Below are 6,611 nucleotides of genomic sequence, written 5' to 3' on the forward strand. Positions count from 1 at the left end.
ATGCTTTATTATTTGGTATCCGAATAGCATGGAATATGAGAATTAAATGGATGCGGAGCTGCATGCTGTATTATTTAGTCTCCGAATAGTATGGAATATGGGGATCAAATGGTTAATGATAGAAATGGATTCTAAAACTAACTTTATTTAATGGAAGCCGACATAAATAAGAATTTGCGTTATACTAATATTTTGTATCAATGTCACCAACTGTTATATCTCAATTAATATGTGGGATTTAGACATGTTTATAAACAAGTAAATTATGTCGCGGATAGACTACCTAATCTAACAATGACATTTTTGGTGATTTAAGAAAATTTTCAAGTCCATCTAAAACTTTTGTAAAATTAGTACAGACTAATTTGTATGTATTCGTTAGATGACAACCGCTTAAACGGTGGTCCTTCTTATATATAAAAAAAATATATTAATAATTTTTTATTATAAAATTTTAATATTTTTATTATTTTATTTTTTAAATTAAGAAATATAAAAAAATTTATCAATATTATTATAAATATATATTTTTATTTTTAATTAATTATTTATATGAATAAATTTGAGTAGTGTGAATTTAATACATAAAATTTGAATATAATCTAAATTCGAATAAATTTATGCTTTTGTTAAACATTCTATTCATGAACGTTCCCATATTATTTTTATCAGAGTCGCTTTTCTTATATATCATAAGGTTTTAAAATTTAATATGAGCAATGTACAATCCACCTTTGGTTGTTTGTTTAAAAAAAGTATTATTTCATTTTTTTTTTGAGAGAAAAACGTTTTTGAAAATAAAAAACGTGTAGACCAGGCCATTTTCTAAATAAAATTCGATAACGTTGTGAACAATATTATATTAAATAAGTATAAATTCATATAATTCAACATGAAATATTTTTCAAACAAAACAATATCTAAAAATTGTATTGAATAAGAAATGTGTGTGATGATCTGAGATCCAATGGAATAGAGTTTTACAAGGGTTTTGTATTACTGAATAAGGCTTGAGTTTCCTGAGGAGGGGACTCCTCTTTTATACATTGTCTTGCTTGCCGGTGGCGTGTGAAGGTCTCTCCAGGATTGGGCCACGCGTCTCTGCCATGCGGATTCAGAGGTACTAGGGTATCAGCCGCCTGCTCCATGCGTAACGGCCTCTGATTCTCCTCGTGCGTACGTTCGAGCGGATCTGCCAGGCTGTCTGGTGAATATTATTCCGGATCCTGGGCTGGGCTGAGAGTTGGGCCAGATGCTAAGCCTGAGTGGAGAGGGTCTGCTTCGTGCGGGCCGGGCCAGCTTGAGTGAGGAAGATGGGCCGAGCCCGGCCTTGAAGGTTGGATGAGCCAGGCTTGTTATGCATATAAGGTGTGTGGACCCCTACATCGTGGGCCTTGGGCTGTGGTCAAGCCCCTGGTCCGGGGTGAAGGAATCCAGCGGTCATCAATTTGATAAATATGTTCCTCTTCCTGGTCCATGATAGATCTGGTTTTCTTCTGGGTCCCTTCTTGCTGGGCTCCCTGGTGGATCTCTCCATGTTCTTCCTGGTGAAAGGACCTGTAAATAAGAAAGAATGGTCAGGGGCCTACCGGGTGTGCCCCGGCAGAGGCCCTCCGACGCTCAAGTCAGATTTTATGGCTCAGAGTAGTATATTTAGGCAAGGGTTACAGTAAGAATAAAAATGGTGTCCAGGAAGGAGAAGGAAGAAGAAGAGAGTCCCTCCTGCGTGGCCTTTACCGTGATATATATATCTGTCTCTCTGCCACAATGCTAGCTGTCTTCTGCCACAATGTTAGCTGTCTTCTGCCGCCTAGCTCCATATGTACGGATGTGTCAGGCGCCCGCTCCATGCGTAATGGCCATTAATTCTCCTCTGATACACATGCGGAAGGACCTACCAGTGGGGCATCTTGGTCATTTTCCCCTTTCCGGGCTGGGTTGAATGGTAGGGCTGAAGTTGAGCCTGGTGAGGGCCTGATTACTGGGCCGAGAGGTTTGGGCCGGCTTGATTGAGGAGTCTAGGCGGAGTCCGGCCCTGTGACTGAGCGGGCTGGACCTGGCTCTCGAGGGGAATATTGAAGCCTTCGGATCATGGACTGTTTTCATGGGCCTGGCCTTTAGACCGGGGTGAAGAAATCCAGCGATCATCAATTGCCCCTTTATCACCTCAGCAGTTATTCCATGACTGGGGAGGGGATAAATCTTTAAACTCTATTCATGACCGTGTGGTCTGAGAACTGCTATTGTCGAAAGTATCCCTTTCTTGCCTTTTTATTATTTTTGTCTGAGCGTTGGACTCTCGTGTATGTTTTTTGCCCCTGAGTATTTATGGGCTGTCTTCTCTCGGGCGTTTTGCGGGCTCTTTGTTGCCTGGACCTTTCTCTAGGCCAGCTGAGTTGGTTTAGTGTGAGCGGTCAATTCTCGAGGTCGGTGCCTCTTATGATTGCCCCTGATTCTCTGTTTGGCTTTGTATTTTGGTATGCAGTTTGCTTAGGAATCGCCTTGCCTTAATTCGGCCTGTCTTATCGGGTTTACCAGTACTGCGCTCGTTTTCTTGAGATCGGCATGATGCTTTGGTACTTTTGGCTGTTGTGTGAGATTAAAGTCTCTCTACCTGATGACTTGAGCTCCTTTGGGAGGTCGGAGTTTAGCTTTTTCATTTATGGTCCCGTGCCCCAATCTTTTATGTGAGATCAGAACTATGTTCTTTATGAGTTGTTTTTGCTTGTAGCACCGGATGATCTTGGGGATTCTGGCTATTTTTGCTTCGGGAGATCTTTGAGATCTTTGCCGGTCTTCTACCTCAGTGAGGTCTTCTGCCTCATTGAGGTCTTCTGCCTCAGTGAGGTTTTCTGCCTCAGTGAGGTCTTCTGCCTTAGTGAGGTCTTCTGCCTCATTGAAGTCTTCTGCCTCATTGAGGTCTTCTGCCTCAGTGAGGTCTTCTGCCTCATTGAGGTCTTCTGCCTCTTTGAGGTCTTCTGCCTCTTTGAGGTCTTCTGCCTCTTTGAGGTCTTCTGCCTCTTTGAGGTCTTCTGCCTCATTGAGGTCTTCTGCCTCTTTGAGGTCTTCTGCCTCTTTTGAGGTCTTCTGCCTCTTTGAGGTCTTCTGCCTCTTTGAGGTCTTCTGCCTCTTTTGAGGTCTTCTGCCTCATTGAGGTCTTCTGCCTCTTTTGAGGTCTTCTGCCTCTTTTGAGGTCTTCTGCCTCATTGAGGTCTTCTGCCTCTTTGAGGTCTTCTGCCTCTTTGAGGTCTTCTGCCTCTTTTGAGGTCTTCTGCCTCTTTGAGGTCTTCTGCCTCTTTTGAGGTCTTCTGCCTCATTGAGGTCTTCTGCCTCATTGAGGTCTTCTCTTGCTAGGACCTCAGTGAGGTCTTCTTTTGTCAAGACCTTATTGAGGTCTTCCTTTGCTAGGACCTCAGTGAGGTCTTCTTTTGTCAAGACCTTATTGAGGTCTTCCTTTGTCAAGACCTCATTGAGGTCTTCTCTTGTCAAGACCTTATTGAGGTCTTCCTTTGCTAGGACCTCAGTGAGGTCTTCCTTTGCTAGGACCTCAGTGAGGTCTTCTTTTGTCAAGACCTTATTGAGGTCTTCCTGCTCCGGGAGGTCTTTTAAGATCTTCACCGGCCGTTTTTATTTTGTTTTCCCGGGAGTTCTAGGGGATCCCGGTCTTCTTTGTTTTCCCGGGAGTTCTAGGGGATCCCGGTCTTCATGCTTCGGGAGGCATCTTTAAGATCCTCGCCGGCCGTTCCGGGGTGACCTCGGGGACCGCCGGCAGTTTTTTGTGCCTTCTTGAGGTTTTTGCACAAGATTCAGGCTCATTGGCCTTACTGTCGCTTCGTCATCTCAGCTGGTTTTGTGCCTAACTGAGGTCTTGTTTATTTTTCTGAATTTTTCTGCAAAATAAGAGCTTGCACAGAGCGTATATAACGAGAATGCTTGTTGTTAATTCAATAATATCCGTCAATAAATAATATGTCACACATGTCACTCGGTTTCACCTTTCAGATGCATGCAAGTATTAACTCATGCAATTTCAGGGATGCAATGAACAATATTTTTGCATGTGTAAATTTTTACAGGATTTTACTTTACAAAAGCAATATGTTCAAATACATAATCCCTTTCATTAGAATATTCATGCTATTTTAACTAGCAGCGAAAACTTTTCCATTGAGCTAGTTAATTTTATTTATTTTCTCCATGACATATTAATTATTTTTCATTTATTTTATTTTATTTTTAACTGAACATTATTAATTTTAAAAACTGAAATAATAATTCTTCTTTCCTTAATAATAGAAAACTCAAGCATTGATATGAGGGCATTCAGGACAATACTGACGCAAGGCTTATTTATTATTATTATTATTATTTGAAAAATACGGATGCTTACCTCTCGAATCGTAGGAAGCTCCCTTCGCAGCATATCATAATCTCTTCCGGGGTTAAGTTTTTGTATATATTCAAGCTCATCATCTGAGAATGGGATTGAAGCTTGAGGCCAATGAATCCACTCAAAATGTGGGTCCTCCAATGTTTCGTGTTAAAAGAAGAGGAGAATCCTTATGAACAGGACTGAGGTCATTACTCAGTACCATATCCCCAAAAGTCAAGCAACTCTCTTCCGTGGGGACTTTAAGAGCAATTTGCAACCTTCTTTTCACTGTATGTGCATTATCGCCACGATCCACTTCCGTCCTCAAGACACAACCAGTCTTAGTCTGCACAAAAACTCGTCTCCTCCCAGCGGGTTGTTTCCCCTCCATTCTCCTGTTCTCGTGATATTCCCCACCGAGTGGGCTGTTGAAGATTGCCACTGCCATCTGGGTTTGAACTGGGCTGTCCCAAGCACGTAGTCCACATGACGACGAAATCGGCAGCACCGACATCGTTCATGTCGACGCCGGCCTGCATGGTCGCATTGCTACATGGTCACACCGACCTCACTTGTTGGAGCTCGACCAGACCCACGACTTCCTCCTCAGGTCGGCGCGTCTTTGGCTGCTCGATCTCCTTCCATTCTTGCTATTTCAACCATCCGACCTGCTTTTTCCTCACGGACTCCTCTTCTCTAACCTGTTACCTGGAACTTCACAGCAGATCTGCCCATCCAATCTCTACAATATGTGTATTGTTGATCTCACATTTTTTAACAAAGATATTCATCATCTGAAATTTCACTTCTTTAAATCTCAAAGAAAAGATTAGTAATAATAAAATTTACTAAATATTAAAATAAACTATTTAAAAACTAATCAAAATATTCTTGAACCAGCTGGGTCTTTCTTTTCAACTTAGTTATTCAGCTAGGTTATCCGCTGGGTTGTCTTCCCCGTCCTCGAGGTGACCGAGCTTTCTCTGCTGTTACAACGCACGGCTTCGGGCTTCACCGGTGATACCCATGATTGGACACGACATTGGATCGTCACCTTCCCGTGCCGGCTGTCCTGACGCCATTCATCAGGCGTGAAATCACTGTCATTGTGAACCCAAAGCAACAGATTCCCTGTTTTTCACTCTTTCCGAACAATGATGAAGAAGAAGAAAAGAGAAAAGTTGTTGCTGATTGGCAGTGGGCCCTAATCATCCTGTGTGGGTCAGGAATTCTTGACTTCTTGTTGAAAGCATCTCCACTCACGTCTTTACTCTGTTATTTTCCTCAAACAGGGCCCCGATCTCGAGCGTGATCTCCAGCACGGATCTAGTTTCACACATGGGTTCGGCTCCCACGTGTAATCTCTTAACGATGTTGTTGATTTTAGTGAAAGTCCACCAGTTATTCCTTCTCAAGCCAACGTGCCTTCACTTATAATACTATGATTATTGGATTTGCCGAGCTCTTTTCAGTTCTGCTACTTCGACCGGCGAAACCATTGACGGTCTTACTAGCGGTGTTTGATCAGTCGTTCTTTCGACAACCAGACGGGCTAATGCCGACCATGCCGATCTGGGTATCTCAGTTCACCTTGTTTTCGAGCTGGATGACATACTGCGTCCGAACTTTTCCACCTCGACCTGCCTGGATATTTGATTATTTGCTATTGTCTCCAGGTTGCTCTGATACTTGAGGGGCGTTGCTCTGCAACAGAGTTGGATGGCTATGTCCGACCTGAAATGTTAGTCCGAACTTGTCTATTTTTCATTTATTAATTTTCTCTCTAACTTGCTAACCTGAGATTTTACAGCCGATCTCACAACTTCAACAAATATATATATATTTCTCATTCTTTTTTCCTTTTACAGAAAAGATTAAAATCTACACTCATAGACAAGCACTTCAATCTGAAGTTTCACCTCATCACCTCATCAGATCTTCAAAGAAAAAGTTAGTAGTAATAAAATTCAATAAATGTTAAAATAAACAACGAGGGTAGGAAAATGAAGATTAAGAGACTGTCAAGATATTCTTACACCAGCTGGGTTTTTCTTTTCAGCTGGGTTACTGTAAATCTCCAGCTTTCTTTTTCGTGTAAGCTTTCTTTTTTGTATTGTCTCCCTGTCGCCCCGATGCTTTCCATCTGTCTTGAAATGCGACTCCAACCTCGACCACGAATCTAGTTTCGAACATGGATCCGACCTCAACGAGCAATCTATCGCTGTGGTCGTCGGATTTG

Source organism: Manihot esculenta, chromosome 5 (genome assembly GCF_001659605.2).
Source record: "Manihot esculenta cultivar AM560-2 chromosome 5, M.esculenta_v8, whole genome shotgun sequence".
Taxonomy (NCBI): domain Eukaryota; kingdom Viridiplantae; phylum Streptophyta; class Magnoliopsida; order Malpighiales; family Euphorbiaceae; genus Manihot; species Manihot esculenta.